A 19,858-nucleotide genomic window follows, 5' to 3' on the forward strand; every position below is an offset into this window, starting at 1 on the left:
CAAAGAGACTGGTGGCATTTTGCCCCTGTCCTAGAGATTTGTGGAACTTTGAACTCGAGAGAGATGATTTAGGATATCTGGTGGAAGAAATTTCTAAGCAACAAAACATTCAAGTGGTGATTTGGTCCTGTTAAAGGCATTCAGTTGTTTAAGGAAAGCAGAGCATAAAAGTTGGGAAAATTTGCAGCCTGATAATGCAATAGAAAATAAAACCCATTTTCTGAGGAGAAATTCAAGCCAGTTGCAAAAATTTGCATAAGTAATGAGGAGCCGAATGTTGATCCCCAAGACAATGGGGAAAATGTCTCCAGATCATGTCAGAGGTCTTCATGGTAGCCCCTCCCATTACAGGTCTAGGAGGGAAAAATTGTTTCATGGGCCAGGCCCAGGGTCCCTGTGCTGTGTGCAGTCTAGAGACTTTTTGGTGCTCTGTGTCCCAGCTGCTTCAGCAGTGGCTAAAAGGGACCAAGGTACAGCTTGGGCCATAACTTCAGAGGGTGCAAGCCCCAAGCCTTGGCATCTTTCATGTGGTGTTGAGCCTGCAGGTTCACAGAAGTCAAGAATTGAGGTTTGGGAACCTCTGCCTCTATTTCAGAGGATGCATGGAAACACCTGGATGTCCAGGCAGAAGTTTGCTGCAGGGGCAGGGTTCTCATGGAGAATCTCTGCTAGGGCAGTACAGAAGGGAAATGTAGGGTCAAAACCCCCACACAGAGTCCCTTCTGGGGCACTGCCTAGTGCAGCTGTAAGAAGAGGGCCACTGTCCTCCAGACCCCAGAATGGTAGATCCACCTACAGCTTGTACAGTGCATTTGGAAAAGCCACAGACACTCAACACCAGTCCATGAAAGCAACCAGGAGGAAGGCTATACCCTGGCTACAAAGCCACAGGGGTGGAGCTGCCCAAGACCATGGGAACTGACCTTTTGCATCAGTGTGACCTGGATGTGAGACATGGAGTCAAAAGAGATCATTTTGGAGCTTTAAGATTTGACTGCCCAATTGGATTTTGGACTTGCATGGGGCCTGTGGCCACTTTGTTTGCCAATTTCTCCCATTTGGAATGACTGTATTTACCCTCTCTACCCCCACTGTATCTAAGAAGTAACTAACTTGCTTTTGAATTTACAGGCTCATAGGCAAAAGGGACTTACCTTGTCATGGATGAGACTTTGGGCTGTAGACTTCTGAGTTAACACTGAAATGAGTTAAGACTTTGGGGGACTGTTGGGAAGGCATGATTGTTTTTGAAATGTGAGGACAGGAGACTTGGGAGGGCCCAGGGGTGGAATGATATGGTTTGGCTGTGTCCCCACCCAAATCTCATCATGAATTTCCACGTTGTGAGAGATGCCTGGTGGGAGATAATTGAATCATGGGGGCAAGTCTTTCCCTTGCTGTTCTCATGATAGTAAGTCTCTTGAGATCTGATAACCTTATAAACGGGAGTGTCCCTGCACAAGTTGTCTCTTCTCTTGTCTGCTGCCACGTGAGACATGCCTTTCACCTTGCACCATGATTGTGAGGCCTCTCCAGCCACATGGAACTGTAAATCCATTAAATCTCTTTCTTTTTTAAATTACACAGTCTTGGGTATGTCTTTATCAGCAGCATGAAAACTGACAAATACGGCAATGTAAAGAGGCCGTATCTCTACCAAAAATAAATAAATAAATAAATAATTAGGCAAAATGATAATACCTGTAGTACTAGCTACTTGTGAAGCTGAGTTGGGAAGATTTCTTGAGTCAGGGGAGAGATTACAGTGAGCTATGATAGTACCACTACACTCTAGCCTGGGCAACAGAGTCAGACCAGTCTCTAAAAAAAAAAAAAAGAAAAAAAGAAAAAGAAAGTGAAAGTACAACATATAGCAAAATCAGTTGTAAAAGAGAAGTTTACAACCATAAATCATCAAAATAAAGAGATCTCAAACAACCTAACACTGCACCTCAAGGAGTTAGGAAAACAAAACAAGTTAGCAGAAGGAAGCAAATGATAAAGATCAGAGCAGAAATAAATGAGAGTTGGGAAAATCAATAGACAATATAAACAAAATTAAGAGTTGGTTTTTTGAAGATGAAATTGACAAACTTTTAGCTAGGCTAAGAGAGAAAAATAAAATGAAATAAAGGAGACACAACAACTGATACAACAGAAATACAAAGGATTATGATATTATGATAAATTATATGCCAACAAATTGGATAACCTAGAATAAATACATTTATTGATGCATTCAGCCTACCAATACTAAATAATGAAGAAATAGAAAATTTTAACAGACTAAAAATGAGTAAGGAGATTGAATCAGCAGCAAGTCTTCCATTAAAGAAAAGTCCGGGACCTGACTGGTTTCACTACTGAATTCTACCAAACAGTTAAGGAAGAACTAATACTAAGTCTTCTTAAATGCTTAAAAAATTGAAGAGAAGGGAATACTTCTGAACTTACTATATGAGGTCAGCATTATATTGATACCAAAGCCAGAAAAGAAACTACAAAAAAGGAAAACTCCAGGTCAATACCCTGATGAATAAAAATGCTAAAATCCTCAACAAAATACAGGCAAACTGAATTCAACAGCACATTAGAAAGATCATTCACTGTGGTCAAAGTGGAATTTATCCCAGGGGTGCAAGAATACTTCAACACACATAAATCAATAAATGTGAGGCATCACATCAACAGAATGAAGGACAAAAACCGTATGACTGTTTTAGTAAATGCAGAAAAGGCATTTGACAAAATTCACCATTTTTCATGATAAAGACTCTCAACCAATTAGATATAAAAGGAACACACCGAAACCAAGTAACGGCTATATATGTTAAATCCACAAGCAACATCATACTTAATGGGGAAAGATTGAAAGTTTTCCTCCAAGATTCGGAACAAGAGAAGAGCGCCCACTCTTGCCACTTCAATATATTACTGGAGGTCCTAGCCAGAGCAGTTAGTGAAGACAACACAATAAAACACATTCAAATTGGAAAGGAAAAAGTTAAATTGTTCCTGTTTGCAGACTATTTACTCTTATATATAGAAAACCCTAAGGACTCCACCAAAAACTATTAGAACTAATAAATATAGTAAAGTTGCAGGATACAAAATCAACATACAAGAATCAAGAGCATTTCTATACACTAAGAGCAAACTGTATGAAAAAGCAGGAATTAATATCTACAAAAAAACTTAAAAATGAATGTAACCAAGGAGATGAAAGATCTCTACACTGAAAACTATAAAACATAGAGTAATGATTTTCCCAATTATTCCATTTTGAGGAAATATTATATTTAAGTATTTTGATAACTATGGTTAAATTAACAATACACTTAGTATTAAATGAATGATCCATAGAAGAGACCAAGCACCTCTTCATTCCCTCAGTTCCCTCATTTTTCTATCATAAAGAAGAAATTAGACTCTTGGCTGTTAGATCTCTTTCTCTAAATTCAAGCTTGTGGAGAATACTTAGCATGCTTGAAGGTCACTGCTGCGAACAACCTGATATCAGGCTACATTAATATTCACACAACATGTCTATGCTAAGTGACATGATGGTAAAATATTCCAGAAGCCAACCTTCTGTTGCTTCCTGGTAGTATTGTTTCCAATAAAATCCCATTAAAGAAGGGAGATTACTGTCACTACTAACAACTTTGTGTATTTCATCTCACTATAATTTAATGAAAGAATGAATCAAATGTATATAAACCAATCTTTGAGAGTCGATTATATTTTCTTCATTTTTTTTGAGTTACTTAGATGTTTTACACTCATTGTTGGATAACTTTAAATATATGTATAATATATTTTAGTATCAACTTCAACAATTAAGTAGCTTCTAGTGGCTTCCCCCAGAGAAAACTGAATACTTATGTACACATTTACCTTCTCCCTCCCATTTTCCAGAATTCATTGACATTATATAAAATTGTATATCAAGATTATTTTTATGCATCTTCAAAAAACATTTCGAAACATCAATAATCATTAGCATAATTCTAAAATTTATTTTATATTTCATATCTTCATCTTCCCAAAGTTTTTCTGATTTGTATAACCCACATTGTTGAATGAAAATTTCAAGACAAGATTTCTGCCAATGCTTCATAACCATAAAACCTTTGTGAGTTGTGGGAAGTTCGTGGGCACCCCTTCCTCTTCTATACGAATTCCTGCATCCATCTGAAGGCTCAGGTAAGATGGGGGGGTCTTCTCACAGTTATTGCTCCATCCCCTCTCATCCCCATCTCATCTTCTGATTGAAGAGATTTTAGTGTGAATGGTGGGAAAGTCAATTTTTTTGTTTGGTTGGGTTCCTCTCTGCTAATAAGGGACGATAGGTTTTGACATTTCTGTGATTTTTTCTTGTCATATTTCCTGTATAATTCACTCAAAATGTCATGTTTTTCATGGGACTTGCAATTCCCTCAGAGATATAGGAATTTTCCTATTACATTGGTTATATAATTTTGGTGAAAAATTGGGAGCAGGAGAGGTTAAAAATGTGGCTCTGGGATGAACATTTTATTGTAGAGTTTCTCAGTCCATATATAGTTGACTATAATCTTGCCTTTTCAGATATCCAAATAGTAAGGATCACTCATATATTTTGAAAATGCCTCAAGTGCTCCCAGGGTATGGGAAAAACTGCTGTCAAACTTGGTTGAGAGTGTCAGAACCAGAATAGACCTGATTAATAAATAACAATGCATGAGTTCCCATTAGAATAGGGCTAAACTGTCGTTGGGTTTCCTACAGTAAGAAAATGCCTCTCAGCAAAAATGCCTCAGTTCATCTTTGTTACTTCCCTGTTTACAGTTTTCTGATTAGAATTCTTAGTGTTTTCTTATTTTCATAATGATTCTGTATCCAACAGTTGCGGTGTGTTTTCTGTAATTGAAATACAAATATCCATTTATATTTATTCAGTAAAATATTGTTAAATATAGGTAACTTGTAGTAAGAATTAATATTCATCTCCAATCATTTAAACATTTTCAAAATGCCTAAAAATACTTTTAATAACTACATTTAATAACTACATTTTAATAACTACATTTAATAACTACATTTTTAAAGTTCTGAAGGTCTCTTTGAGAGCATTAATATTTAATACATAGCATGAAATTCTCTAGACATGCACATTCTCTTTCCAACTGGAGCTTTTGAGGCAGTACAAAGCTCTCTTCCAAATACAGTACCATAATTGAAGGCTGTTGTAGAATACAATGAGGTTTAAGCTGGTATTTGTGTAATTAGTTCTAAAATACATCTTGTTGTTTGTGGGAGAGATTCAAAGAGAAAAGAGGGGCAAAGCTCCAGCTATAGTATTAAAATAATAAGCAGCTGAATATTTCTGAGCTCTCTTTCCTGAGTCTATTTGTTCTCTGTTCTCAGAGATTATGTGAACAATGATTTTTTTCTCCTAAGCAGATGAGATTGAAATGAATAAAGGGAACAGTCCAGGAAAACACGGTTGAGGAATGCTCATAACAATATGACATCTGGAATTGAGAAGACTTTTCTGCTAGAAATCTAGATAGCTCAATAATAATGTGTTTTATCTTTTAAATACACTTTAGTTTGGAGGCTACTAGCTGCCTGATCTCACTCAGTGACATATATTCTGGGAGCTGGCATTTTAACAAATGCAGTGGTGATATGATTACAGAATGTTTAACGTTTTATACTTGCCATGACAAGTTTGAGTTTTACTGGCGTATCCATTGGTTCATTTTTTTTTTTTCTCTCTTGTTTGTCATAACTCTTGCTCGGATAGACTTTAAATGGCAAGAACTATTCATCATTGACAGGGATGAGTGCCTAAGGTGTATGTAGCATTATGCCATAGGTGCAAAGTGGGGGTCTTGACAGCCACTGTAGGATTGCACTTGCTAGAATCCTGAGGATGCTCCAGGTATTTGCATACCTTATGACTATCTGGAGATTGGGCCCTAAATCCCTCCTGGTTGCTCATCTTTGTGAGATCACTGTGAGTCTTGATAACTCTTTCTACTTTTTTATTTTAATGTCTAGATGTGAAGTAGTGAAAAGGGCCCATTTCTATTTCCTTTTTGCCAAGGTCCTTATGAGGCTTTGGAGCTCACTTAATTACTAGAGAAGGAGATAAGTGTGAGAAAGAGAGAGAGAGATCAAGATCCCTTAATTTTCCAAACAGAACTGGCCCTAATCCCAGTTTCCCTTTTTCTGGTTGTATCCAGGTCTTGTCTGTCATCTAAAAGATGAGAGATACTTCCAGGCCTCAGTTACCACACTGGCTAGCTGCAAGGGGGAAAGAGGAGGGCAATAGGAAAAACAGTATGTAAGGGAGATTGCAGAGGAACAGAGTTCTACAAGAAAGTGTTTGCTCTATGGCCTTTCCACTAAGTATTTATGACCTAGAAAAATATATAGGTTCATATATATGTCCCTGATGACTTTATTTTTCCCAAGGCTTATATCTTAGCTTCTGCTCCTGGGAATGGAGGTGGAGGAAGAGAGAGTTTGGAGACTCCCTCCTACCATTATCTCAATAGTCAAAGCCAAAAAATGCAAAACACACATCAAGTATTACATTGCTTGTAATTTAAAGTTCTTAACATTCTTTAAATACATAGAGAATATGATATATATGCATAAGTTATTTTAATATATATCCTAGGAGCAGAAATACTCATTACCTCAGTGGTTCTTTAGCATTTGAAAATCCCTATTCAGGAACTGATACCCCAGAGGCAGTAAGTACTTTAAATGTTGCTCTCTGAACATACACTAGAATTCATTAGCTTGCATGAGGGAAGTTAGAGATATTCTTTCAGTGATAACTTGAGTGATGTTAAAGACATGTAGATTGGCTAGAAATATAGAACAGGTACTTCTAGAAAGAAATTTAAAAATATTAAGAAACCAATAACCTAACACCCTTTGAAAGGTGCTCTATTTCTAAGACCCATTTGTTCCTGGTCTCCACAAATTAACAGGAAACCCCATTGCCTTTCCTGACCAGAAAGTTGATCCTACTGTGACAGCACCATTACTTCTGCTCAGGACACTTTTTTTTTCCTAAGGTGGTTGTCTGAATGCCCAAAGGACAGTGAGATGGACTTCACAAAGCTCCCAGAATGGGCTGCATGCCTACTTCTGTGGTTGCTGGCCCCTTGATATTTGTATGAGTGACAGACTGAGTCTGAGATTTGCTTTCTTAGATAATGGGCAAACCTGATAGCCAGGTTACAAGGAGATACGGTTCTTGACTTCTCTCTTATTGGTAGAGGCTACTGATATTTACCAAAATGACCAGCCAGTTGTGAAGGTCAAATTGGTTTAAGTCACTTTGCAATACTAAGAAGAGTGTTGATAGAATAAGTCACAATTTAGGAAAGTCTTTCTGAAGGTAATGAGTCGCTCTCTAGAGGAACCAAGTTGCTCTCTAGAGGAACTTGTTACTTTAAAAAGTGACAGAGAATTCACACCCCATTCTCCAGCTCTTTCCCTTCTCTACCCCGTCTTAGCATACAAGATCTGCAAAAGCCCATCTGCCAAAAGAATCCTTGGAGAGTTCTCTGAGCTCCTCGGGTAGGTGCTCCATGGCAGATTTGTTTTGATCCCTTTATGAAGTTGAGAATTCTCCAGAGTGAATTCCAGAAATCTCATGAGATTTTGGAATCTCTTTGTCTTTAGGAAGGGGAAGTGATAAACCTGAATACTGGAAAAGGGCAAAAGTAGAAGCAATCTTTGATAAGAACAAGGATAACCCCTGTGAACCAACTGGCAGCAAAATCAATGACCAAATATCAGTTTATAATCACTCAGGAGATTTAACTTCCTAGGGAAAGAATGAGTCTGATTTAGAAAGGTTAAATAATATGTTGCTTTGTATATTTAAACGTTATTGTATTTTGTCTCCTTGTGAATTATATTCAAAAGAATGTGAAGGGAAACCATATTTAAGAAATTTCTTGTATAATTTACCCATGACTTAAAAATTATTCTCATGAAATCCTAGTTTTGAAGCTGGAAAGCGCCTCCAGAACAACTAAGTCCATCTCTTTCTCTGTAGATGATAAGTTTGCATTACAACAGCAAACGCATTTCTAGCAGAAAACTGGTATAATGGCAGATAAGGTTTGAATCCAGGTTCCAGCACTTACAAATTGTATGATTTTGAGTAAATTGCTTGATATCTCTAGGTCCCCAGATTCCTCAAGTGTAAAACAAACAATGACACTGGTCTCCACTTTATAGGGTGGTTGTGAGCGTTCAACAAGGTACAGGGAGTCTCTAGCACGTGCCTGGCTGCCTGCCTCCCTGCTAGTGCACAATTAAACTTTTTATTTACTAATTTTATTGAGAACAGGATGTTAAACATGCGCATAGCTAGATGCTTATCTTTTCTGGGGAAAACGAGGAGAAAAGGAGCTGGGCAGTGCCTGTTCTCTTTGTTTATCCTCCTGTCTTGCAGTTTTAGCTCCTTTCCCATTCAATTTCTTACCTACCTTCTATGGAGTCATGGCAAGAAACTACCAGTCCCTGCTGCTATAGGCTTTGCAGGAGCCTTTGGATTCAAAGGGCCTGAGCCCAAATATAAAAGATGACAATAAGTTTTGAATAGCAACTTGATCTGGAAATCATTCACGGTGGCTTCCCAAGCAGTCACAATGAGGCCTTCTTGAGGTATCAAGACGGTTCTGTGTCTTGCTCTAGGAGGCAGTAAAAATTCAATGTGCACATTGTATAAGTGATACCTTAATAAAAAGGTAAATTAGAAAAATGACTTGATTTTTGTCTTAGAATCTATATTTTTACTTTTTAAATTACTGAAGAAGTGGATTTGTTTTAGAAGTTTACTTTCTAATTCGTGTTTTCTTTTATTGACAGTTAATATCTTTGAATAGATTGGGACAAAGACTTCAAAGATTAATAAAGACTTCACCAGGTGGGAATTGAGCATGACCAGAAAGCAGAGTGTTTTTCAGCCTTCCTATCTAGAAAGAAAATACCTGGTAGAAGAAATGGGACTTTTGGAGGTGAATGAAGTCGGAATTTACTTTGTGCTGGTGCATTTCACCCATGACTCTACCATTCTGTCAACTATAAAGGCAGACATGTTTGCTTTTTTTTCCCTCAAGACTTAGCATAATGGTAGGCACATAGTAGGGTATCAAGAAGTTGGGTAACCACCTATCCTGGGAATATCCTGATTTGCGCCCCTTGGTCATGCTTAGTCAGTCTGCCCTTTTCACTGTCAAGTTTTTTTGTTTGGAAGATAAATTATATGGTCATTCTATCAAGAAGTGTTAGTGTTTATGGAAGGTGGGTAGAGTCCTGAATGGGAACAAAGATAGCAGATCAGCTTTCGGTACATTGTGTGACCTAAAATAAACCACTCAATCACACAAATACAGTTTCCTCAGTTGTAAATTCTTGTAAAAAGATAAAAATGTTTCCAACCATTCTTTAATGAGTAAGCACAGGAGTTAATAAAAACAGGTCACTAATTTTGTAAGAAGCACTTTGTAAAAAAATGCTGTTTTTTAACATTAATTAATTCAATGAATATTTCCTGACTGCCTACTATGTGCAATGCCTGGCACATGAATGCAGTGCTAACAAGACAAAGCCAGCACCCCTTGCAAGCACTCCTTGTAAGAGCCTGGACTGGTACAGGATATTTGTGTGGAAACACAGCTTAAAAGGCTGTAGTCACATGAAGAATTACAAGTAGATGTGGAAAAGTGATTCTATTTAATAGGCTAACATAGAGACTATATGGAGATATTTCCAAAGTTAGCTCATTGGTGAGGGACAAACTGGTATTCATTAATTCTGTGCTAACTTGTATGACTACCTAGTTGTATTGAGCTTTTCTATGTTGCAAGTAACCAGGCATTGTGCATCACTTCCGAATAGTTTATTCATTTCTCCAGGTGAAAATTTTATCTTCCCCATGATCTAAAGAGTTTTTGACAGATAAATCATTGGCAAAATAATTTGATTGGCATAAATTTTCTCCAGGCAATAGCTCTAGTTCATGGTTTACAGCTAGTTAAGCAGATAGCAAAAGGTGGCAGACAAACCTTGTTACAATTGTGCTTGCCCTCTTTTTCTGTTTCTGTTTATTCATCTGCCTATATTTTCTTTATTATATTTTTGAGAACAATACATGAACTTGCAAAGAAAACTGTTTCATGTCAGCAGCAAATCAACTGTAAGAGAGGCTTCCTAGTAACCGCATGATGATGTCATTTGCAGTTACTGTGGTCATGGCATTTCACCTGCCACTAGGAATGTCAAGGGATAGATTCACAGGGAAGTTAAAAAGAAGAGAGCTGAATCGATTATCTGGAAATATAAATAAATATTTGATTGAACCATATAAAATTGAAGTTTTTATAGGTAAAAAACAGTAGAACACCAGCAAGATAATATGCCTTAATTGAAAAGAACTGCAATGGCAGAAAATTTGTGATTTGAGTAGTCACTCTCTTCAAAGACAAAATTAGGTCTCATTATTTAGCTCTATACCTTATTTTGTTTCTGTAAACAAAACCAAAGCCTATTTATCCAAGCTTTACATCCTGATCTTAAAAGAGATCTTTTCTACTCTAAAAAAATAACCTAGTATACTCTCTCTGGCAGACTTCTTTAATTTGTTTTTGAAGGGAGACAATTTTAAGCATGCTGAGACAAAGAGGTGGCCTCTGTAATGTTAGAGAACAGCTGCACTGTTGGTTTGCTGGACACTCTGTGTCCCTTAGGACGAATGTGGCATGTGATGCTTCTACTTGAGGAAGCTTCTCTCAGTGATAAGGCAGTGTAGCCTTCACCAGTGAGAAAATGCCAGGTCTTAAAAAGGAGCAAAGGGACTTGGAGACTAAAATAAAACTAAACCAAATGGTGGAAACATGCTCAACTCCTTAATTTATCTGATTAGTGCCAACAGGCGCCACCACGTAGAACATTTGCTCCTATCCCAAATGCCATTAAGGCAGCAGTGGAACTATTTCTAGGCTTGCCTCCAGATTGATGGGGATGAACTAACAGTGGATTTGGTTTCAGCCTGGAGTCGCTGCAAAACGGTGAGACTGCAGTCACTGCAAAGTCTTCAGGCATCAAGTGTTCTGAACACATACCTGCCTGGAGGAGGTTCCCCAGCCCTGAAGGAATGTTCCTCTAACCTCAGTCCCAACCCAACTCCAACTCCTATTCTATATTATTATGCTTTATTATTTTTTATTTTTTATTTTTTATTTTTATTTTATTTTATTTTTTTTTTTGAGACAGAGTCTTGCTCTGTCGCCCAGGCTGGGGTGCAGTGGCCGGATCTCAGCTCACTGCAAGCTCCGCCTCCCGGGTTTAGACCATTCTCCTGCCTCAGCCTCCCGAGTAGCTGGGACTACAGGCGCCCGCCACCTTGCCCGGCTAGTTTTTTGTATTTTTTAGTAGAGACGGGGTTTCGATCTCCTGACCTCGTGATCCACCCGTCTCGGCCTCCCAAAGTGCTGGGATTACAGGCTTGAGCCACCGCGCCCAGCCTATGCTTTATTTTTTTAATGCAGAAGCATAGTTGCTTGGACTTAAGAATTCTGCCTAGAAATTGGTTAATGCATACTAGGCTAGTTTAATATGGAATCATTGTCTCTTAAAATTGCAGTTGCTGTGGAGGGTGCCAAGAGGGATAAAGCTATCTTATGCTGTTCTGGGGTCTGGGATAGCAATTACCAGTAGGAGAAAAAATTTGAAGACTTTGTGTTCAGGCAGTGTATAGAAATCCTGATAACCCTCCTCTAACCCTCTTCAAAATCAATATGCCTGTGCCCCAGTCCTCAATCAATCTCACCACTAGTTGTGCGTCCTTGAATTGCTCAACCTCTTTGGGACTGACTATTCATTCATTTGCACAAAGAAAATGTTTGGAAGATCTCTAAGGATCTTGAAAATACTAACATGCTATAAGTGTAAATGTAAAAATACCTGTAAAGGTCAAAAATGATGCATAGATAATTGTTATTAAAAAATTCCCAGAATTAGCATTTCCAATTCTGCTGTTAGCAGTGACTGGCCAATATTATCAATTCCATTTTACAGCTGTGTAGATGATTTTTCAAGTAACTTAATTGAAATGATTATGGAGCACCTCTGCTAGGTACAGAAGCTTAGAAGCTTATCCAGGTTTGTTGGGCCAGAATCTCTTGATTCAGGGGACCCTCTTTACTATACCTATACCTATCTATCTATATAAAAAAATTAGGTACAAAGTGAATACTTAAGAGTGAATATTTCTAGAATGAGAAAATAAATCACAGCAAGTTACCAGAGTCTTAGAGATTCAAGTCTCTTTTTTCTGAGCTCCCTTTAAGTAATTTATCAGAATTGTTTACATAGAAATGCTTTTGATTGAAACCTGGCTTCCCCTCCTGACCTAGACAGAATATTCTATAGCTTCCAGCAATGCACCACACTTAGTGGGGACTGTGCAAGTGAATAGCATGGAAAGTTAAGGTTTATGAAGCTTCACATAAATCTGCCTCTGACTAAATTCTTTAGGGATTCAAGACACACAAGACAAGGTTTCCATACCCAAGTAAATTGCAGTGACTTACAGCCATTAGACCTACGAGAAAATAGCTACTTGGTGTTGTTTACCCACCTGAAACAGTTCTACTAGCAAAAGGATTCAAATGGAAACACTTTTTTTTAAATTTAAAATTTTATTGTGAATTAAATTTAGACCTACAGAAAAGTTGCAAAAATGTTATGTAGAGTGTCCATACTTCACTCACCTTCCCCTTATGTTAACACCTTACAGTGCACATTTGTTGATACCGTGAAATAAGCATTCTTAGAATACCACTAACTAAATTACAAACTTTATTCAAATCTTACCAGGTTTTTAACCAAATTTTCACCATGAATCTATTTCTGTTTCAGGATCCAAATCAGGATCCCACACTGCATTCAGTAGTCATGTCTCCTCAGTCTCTTCCTATTTGTAAGTCCCTCAATCTCCCTTTAACTTTCATGACCTTGACACTTTTATTTTCTTTGAGACAGTCTCGCTCTGTCGCCCAGGCTGGAGTGCAATGGCGCAGTCTCGGCTCACTGCAATCTCCACCTCCCAGGTTCAATTGATTCTCCTGTCTCAGCCTCCCGAGTAGCTGGGACTACAGGCATGTGTTACTATGCCCAGATAATTTTTTTGTATTTTTAGTAGAGACAGGGTTTCATCGTGTTAGCCAGGATGGTCTCCATCTCCTGACTTCGTGATCTGCCAGAGTGCTGGGATTACAGGCGTGTGCCGCCGCGCCCCGCCGACTTTGATGCTTTTAGAGTCCTGCAGGCAGAGCACAGTGACTCACGCCTGTAATCCCAGCACTTTGGTAGGCCGAGGCAGGCAGTTCACCTGAGGTCAAGAATTCGAGACGAGCCCGGCCAACATGGCGAAACCCCGTCTCTACTAAAAATACAAAAATTAGCTGGGTGTGGTGGTGGACACCTGTAATCCCAGCTACTTGCCTCCAGATTGATGGGGGATGAACTAATAGTGGATTTGGTTTCAGCCTGGAGTTGCTGTGAAACCATGACAGACTGCAGTCACTGCAAAAGTCTTCAGGCATCAAGTGTTCTGAACACATACCTGCCTGGAGGAGGTTCCCCAGCCCTGCTGAAGGAATGTTCCTCTAACCTCAGTCCCAACCCAGCAATGAGCCGAGATGGCGCCATTGCACTCTGTCAAAAAAAAAGTCTTGCTTAAGTATTTTGTAGAATATTTATCAATTTCTGTTGTCTGATGTTTTCTTATGAATAGATCGAGGCTATGCATTTTTGGCACAAATACTACAGAAAGGATGTGCTCCTAGGCCATAATCCAATATCATTACTTATTTTCTTGCTAAATTGTTTCAACCTTGGTCTTTTGAAGCTACTTTAGGCTGGCTCCTGTTATCATTTCAACATGCCCTCATCCTTTTTTTGAGCATTTCTTTACTTTGTGGTATCAAAAGTGTTCCAAGCTCATCTTATATTTTCCCTTCCCCAGCTCTGAAATCAGTTTCCCAGGAAGCCTGATATTAGGTTTTTGTGATTGGTGTGTTCTTCTCTTTGTTTCTAAAGTTCTGGGCCTTCAATGGTTTATTTCCTGAAACTAATAAACATATGCATTATCATTCACGTGAAGCGGGCCTGTGTAGACCTTTTCGAAACTGCAATTGTAAAGGAACCCTGAATATGAGTTCTGGCCACATTGTCAAAGGCCAGGCATAAACCTCCAGGACATTCAAGCAAGCCTTTCAAGGATGTTGCTCAAGAAAGGAGTCATTTCTGACGTTTCTCTTCCCTTATTTCCCATGTCTAACTGGCCGCATCTGTGGATCCTCTCACAAGTCTGTCTCCTCTGCTCATCTTCACTGCCACTTCACTGATTTTGGTCCTTCCCTGGCCCATGGCACAGCCTCCTAATGGTCTTCCTGATTACATTCTCTCTTTTCTTCAACTCATCTTCCACATGGATGCATAAATGATGGTTGCATTTGCAGATCCACCCTCGTTACTTACTCCTGAAGCTAGAAGAGGATGGTTTTTCTACATTTTGGTGGTTTTTCTGAGCCTATCATTGGTGATATAGTTCTCTCATATCAATAGTGGTGGTTCTCAAACTTTTTGTGTAAGAGAATCATCTGGAGGGCTATTAAAATATAGCTTGCTAGGGTCCACTGCCAGATTTCCGTGCTAGCAGGTCTGGGGTGGAGTCTGAGAATGTGTACTTCCTACAAGTTTCCACGTGATGCTGATGATGCTGGTTCTGGTGACTACTGATGAACAAGCTAATGTCCACACTGCTTAACGAGAAACTTAGGACCTTTTAACAATTAGGTCTTTGCACCTCCCATCTCTTCACTTTTTTCTCAAACATGCTGTTCTTTTTCATGTCTTGTATGACCTCTGCATATAGTAATTTCCCAACAGTTCTGCCTGTTCCTCTTTGTCTCCTATGTTTTTCTATGTTTTGCAGATTACTATTCTGGCTCCCCTCTTTCCTCTTCTTCCAACTTGAGAAGGCTTGTTATTCCTTTGGAAGGCTTGTTATTCCTCTGGGGCCCAACAGTGCTTGATACATAACTTACTATGAAAATGACAACTTGGTGTTGGATTTAGTAATTTACTGATTTACCTAGTAGTTCTTGAGTTCTCTAGAAGCAGGACAGTTCCAAGTTCTTCTTTAGTCTTGGTTCTCCAGCACTCAGTCCTCTCAGCACCCAGCCTAGAATAGGCACTGAATAAATGTTGAGAGAAATACAACCTTTTCAAGGAAGATATTATGCTCTTTACACTAAAGGAGGTAATAAGGAGTTTCCAAGAGCACTTCAAGATTTATTCCTGTTACATTACAGGTGAATATTTATTTTAAGTAAGAGATTATCTTAAGACGGAATTAGCTAAAAGATTTAGGGACTCTGATCACTTATTGAAACCAGGTAATTTGAATCACGATTCTCACACAAGTTTAGGATGGTCTAGTGGTTTGGCGACATGGCATCAAGTGAAACAGATTTGGTGGTTCTGCTATGATCCAGACTGGTAATTAAGTCTTCTTTTCTGTGTGGGCTCTGAATTGGTCTATCTGAAGAATTGACAATCCCCCTTTGTAGTCTATTATTTACTGTCAACAGATGTCAGCTATCATAGTGACCATCCTTAGTCTTCTTAATTACATCATTCCCATCTACTGAACTCTAGAACCAGGGTTCTTAACCAACCCCTGATGCTCATTGAAAAGATTTGCTGGCTGATGAACATGGATGGAAAACAATCACATATTAATTTTCACTAAGTTATAACTGAAGTATTTCCCTCAATTACTGATATAGGCAACAAACACAATTGTATTGGGGGTACCTGATAACTTTTTGTCATTGATAGAAATCATCTATATTTTTATACTGTATTCTAGCAGTTATTTCTGCTTACAATTACTTCAAAATTACAATAGTTATTAGATGTGCTAATAAAGGAGCACACACACTATTACATCACACATTTGGAAATATTTTGATACCTGTATTTAAAAATCAGTTGCTTTCTCTATATTATAAGTGTTATTTACATATTTAACACAAAATCCTATGTGTGCTATTTTATATATTTAGAACATTATTCTGAGAGTGGATCCATAGCTTTTAAGGGGATCTTGAAGTGGTCAATGACACCAGAAAGGTGAAAACCTCCACTGTAGAAGGTAAGGTTAGGATTGAATTCTGTTGCCGTTCACTGCGTAACATAGTTTCGTAGGAGAGTTTTTAAAAAAGCAATAGAAAAAAAAATCAAGTTTACTTTGGATACTCAAGTGTCCATTTAAGGAGTTCATAAAATAAAACAGTGATTAATGAATTATAGCAGAACATTTTCTCCTATTGTTGTGAACAAACTGCAAGTGAAATAGTCTGATTTCCTGGGCTGCATGCTCGCAGTATGGTAATAGTTAAATTAATTTCTAATATGTCTCATCTCATTATGGATCTATGCAATAGTCTCTTTCAGTTTTAAATTGAGCTTCAGGGAAGATTAAATACTTAGGTATTCCAGTTTGTATAAAATTTCTAGATTCATACAAATTAAACTTCCTCTGTCTAAATGACCCTAATCATTCTAATTTAACTAGATGGAGCTTATTTCCTTTTGACAGGGCTTGTCATGTTGAATCTTATCCATGGAGATGAACAGCATGCCAAGTGGGTAATAAGTATTCCAGATGTTGCCTTGCTGCTTTCCAGCAAAGTTATTAATAAAAGTCAGTTGCTTCTTGTCTTTTTTTATCCTCTAATATTGCTGAGAATCTAAACTTCCTTTCTCTCTATTAAGATATGGTAATTTAAAAGTACAGTAAATAGGCTACTGCAGAGGAAGGTGATTTTTATATAAGTGGCTATCCATCATGAATGGTACATTAGGGACTCTTAGGGCAATTTGAGGCTTGATGGGACTCTGGGTGGGAAAGAGTGAAGGAGAATATGAAAAAGATTTGACAGAGTTCTGAGTCTCAGATTGTTCGTGTGTGCTGGGGAAGATTGAGCATCCAAAGAGTCATTTTATTTACTTTTGGCTGGAATAAGAATACAAGTGGGAATAGCTACCATTATAGCCACTTGATTAAAATTGATCTCCCCTAGTTAGACTGGTGGGAAGCCTGAAAGCCTTTTGGTCCACCTTCTATGCATACCTATGCCCCATCTCTGCAGCGGCCCTGAGACGCCTCTATGCAACAACTACCAAGGCCCTTTGGTGGGAATTCATGTGTCTGTCATCAAGAAACTGAAATGGAAGTGTGCTTGGAGTGCAGAGAGGAGAACACTGGTGGTTGAAGGGAGATATGAGCCTCGAGAGAGATTCAGAGGCCAAAAGTTACAAGGCCTGATTTCAGGACAACTTCTGCATAAAAACATGCCTTTTAAAGCTTACTGGAAAGATCTACTTTTTATTAGGTATAAGAAAATTAGATATTATTCAGAGCTAGGAAAAGCCTAATAATAATAAATAATGTTAATTATAATAGTTTGCTAGTGTGATGGCTTGAGTCTCTTTCAAAACACTTCGGACTTGGTGAATATTATGTGAATTTTCCTTCAGTTAAAAAAACTGGGCTTCCTTTTACTTTGCTCTCCTTTTAAATTCAAAGCCATGGAAAAGCCTTTGTATTTTAAAAGGTATAGAAGGATGGTTAATATTACTTTAGAGAAAGAAGAGACATGTAAATAATTGGCAAACTGAAATAAAGTTATTTTCATAAAACAGTCTTAATCAGCAACAGAACTCACATTTGCACATTCATACACACACACACACACACACACACACACACACACACAGCCTTGCACTGTCTCTCATCCTTTGATTTCGGCTATAGCTAACAATAACCTGACATCTAGTTTAAACCACTTTGAACTTCAAAGTGGAAGAAATTTTGCATTAACACCATGTTTGCTATGAAGTCAATACTTCCAGCATTTCCAATATGCTTGAATGGTTATATGTATTTTTTTATTCGACACAATTTCCTCAAATATCAACAAAGAAATGCCATTCTGGGTGCAAATATTTTTCTCTCCTATCATCTCCATTAATTTTTCAACTTTATGTTAACAATTGAAATTATTAAACTGAGCTATACTGACATCTGCTGGACAAAATCTGCCTTAATAATCAGACAGTTTTGATAACTAGATGGTTACCATTCAGTAGGAAGCAAAGCTATACTAAACAAAATAGAAAGTAAAACTAAGTTAAACATAGCATCATTAACTCACATGTAATATATCTAAGTAAACATTTCTAAGTCCATTTCTCTAGCTGGTGAAATTGTTATTTCAATTTGGTGGTTTAAAACACATTTTCTGTGCACCCATATGCATTACATACTGCATATCCTCAGAGGGTCCAGTGTAGATAACAAGGTCCTTTCTTGAAAGGAGTGGAGGGTCTGGTGGGGAAGACATACCGTATATATAAACAGATTTTTTCACAAGTGTTCTATCCAAGCTGCCTTCTGTCAGCATCACAATGGATGATCCAGTACCCATTGTTCCCAGAACATCTTTGTGGAGGGAACAAACCAGAACAGGATCATTTTGTCTATTAAGCAATACAGACATAGTTCTTTGGGCATAGGAATTTTTCATGGGCCTATAAATATGGGTGTGTATTCTAAAATACAACAAAACAACAGAAAATTAAAATTACCAAATTTCAAATTAAATGTCTATAGAAAATATAAAGTTAACTTCCCTATTTTTAAAACTTAGTATTCATGAATTTTAGGTTAGACACCTTCACCTCTTAGGAATTCCTGGTTATGTGTGATGAGTTCTGAAAAATCACAGCCAATTATTAAAACCGTTAAACAATATTTGTAGCCAAATATTGTCAAAAGGAAAAGCATAAGCATTTTTTAAAAATTTATTAAAATTTTAATAGAAAAATTAAAGTGAAATGTACATGCACTTTTAATGTATTTGAGGTAATGTGGGGAGAGATTATGATGATCTTTTAATTGCCTTTTAATTGAGTTAAGACAGAAGCTGAGTAGAAAAGGGATTGGGATGTGCAAGCTCTCAAAGGGAGGGTGTATTAGAGTTAAGGAGAGGAGAAGGCATGAGCAAAAGCATAGAAGTACGACTGATTGACTGACTATAGTTGAAACTGGAATAGAGGGATTACTGATACTGAAACAGTGGTTTTCAAACTTGACCAAGATCACCATCACTTGAAGGGTTTGTTAAGGCATATTGCTATTCCCTGCCTCCAGAGTTTCTGACTTAGTAGGTCTTGATTGGACCCTAGAATGTGCATTTCCATCAAGTTCTTAGGTAATACAAATTTATGTTGCTGTTCCACATTGCATTTTGAAAACCAGTGGTCTGAGACAACATGTAACTTTTTGCCTTGAACACCCAGGTATTTGGTAATACTATTAATGGTCTTAGGGAGTTCAGATGAAGGGACAACATAAAGGAGTGGGAAATAGAAAAGATGATGAATTTGGCTTTTTTAAGGAAACAGAAGAAAATCTATCAAAGCCAAACCTACAGAAGGTCTTTTAATATATCTCAATAAAATGTGAAAGCAATTCCTATTATTCAAAGTAATACTATCTTCTTATTTGAAAATCTTATTTTAACTCAAGTTAAAGTGTCGAAGGTACCTAAGGTACTCGTATTTGATACATGATACATTGGAATCTGTGCTTTACACTGGTTTATAAAGAGCTTAAAATCCACTTTTATTTATTTATTTTTTATTATACTTTAAGTTCTGGGGTACATGTGCAGAATGTGCAGTTTTGTTACATAGGTAT

General features: G+C 37.7%; 1 long non-coding RNA gene across 2 annotated transcripts; it reads right to left on the reverse strand.

Moving 5' to 3' along the window:
- Nucleotides 1-3,991: 3,991 nt before the first annotated feature.
- LOC103876486 lies at nucleotides 3,992-18,509 on the reverse strand. 2 transcript variants are annotated; one of them, XR_001893552.1, is made up of 2 exons: nucleotides 18,424-18,509; nucleotides 3,992-4,902 (listed from the first exon to the last, which is right to left on the reverse strand). It is a non-coding gene; the product is annotated as an uncharacterized LOC103876486 (long non-coding RNA). The 2 variants fall into 2 exon arrangements; XR_635740.4 differs by having other exon boundaries at nucleotides 18,312-18,490.
- Between the last annotated feature and the right edge of the window lie 1,349 nt (nucleotides 18,510-19,858).

The sequence above is a fragment of the Papio anubis genome, chromosome 10 (assembly GCF_008728515.1).
Source record: "Papio anubis isolate 15944 chromosome 10, Panubis1.0, whole genome shotgun sequence".
In the NCBI taxonomy this organism is placed as follows: domain Eukaryota; kingdom Metazoa; phylum Chordata; class Mammalia; order Primates; family Cercopithecidae; genus Papio; species Papio anubis.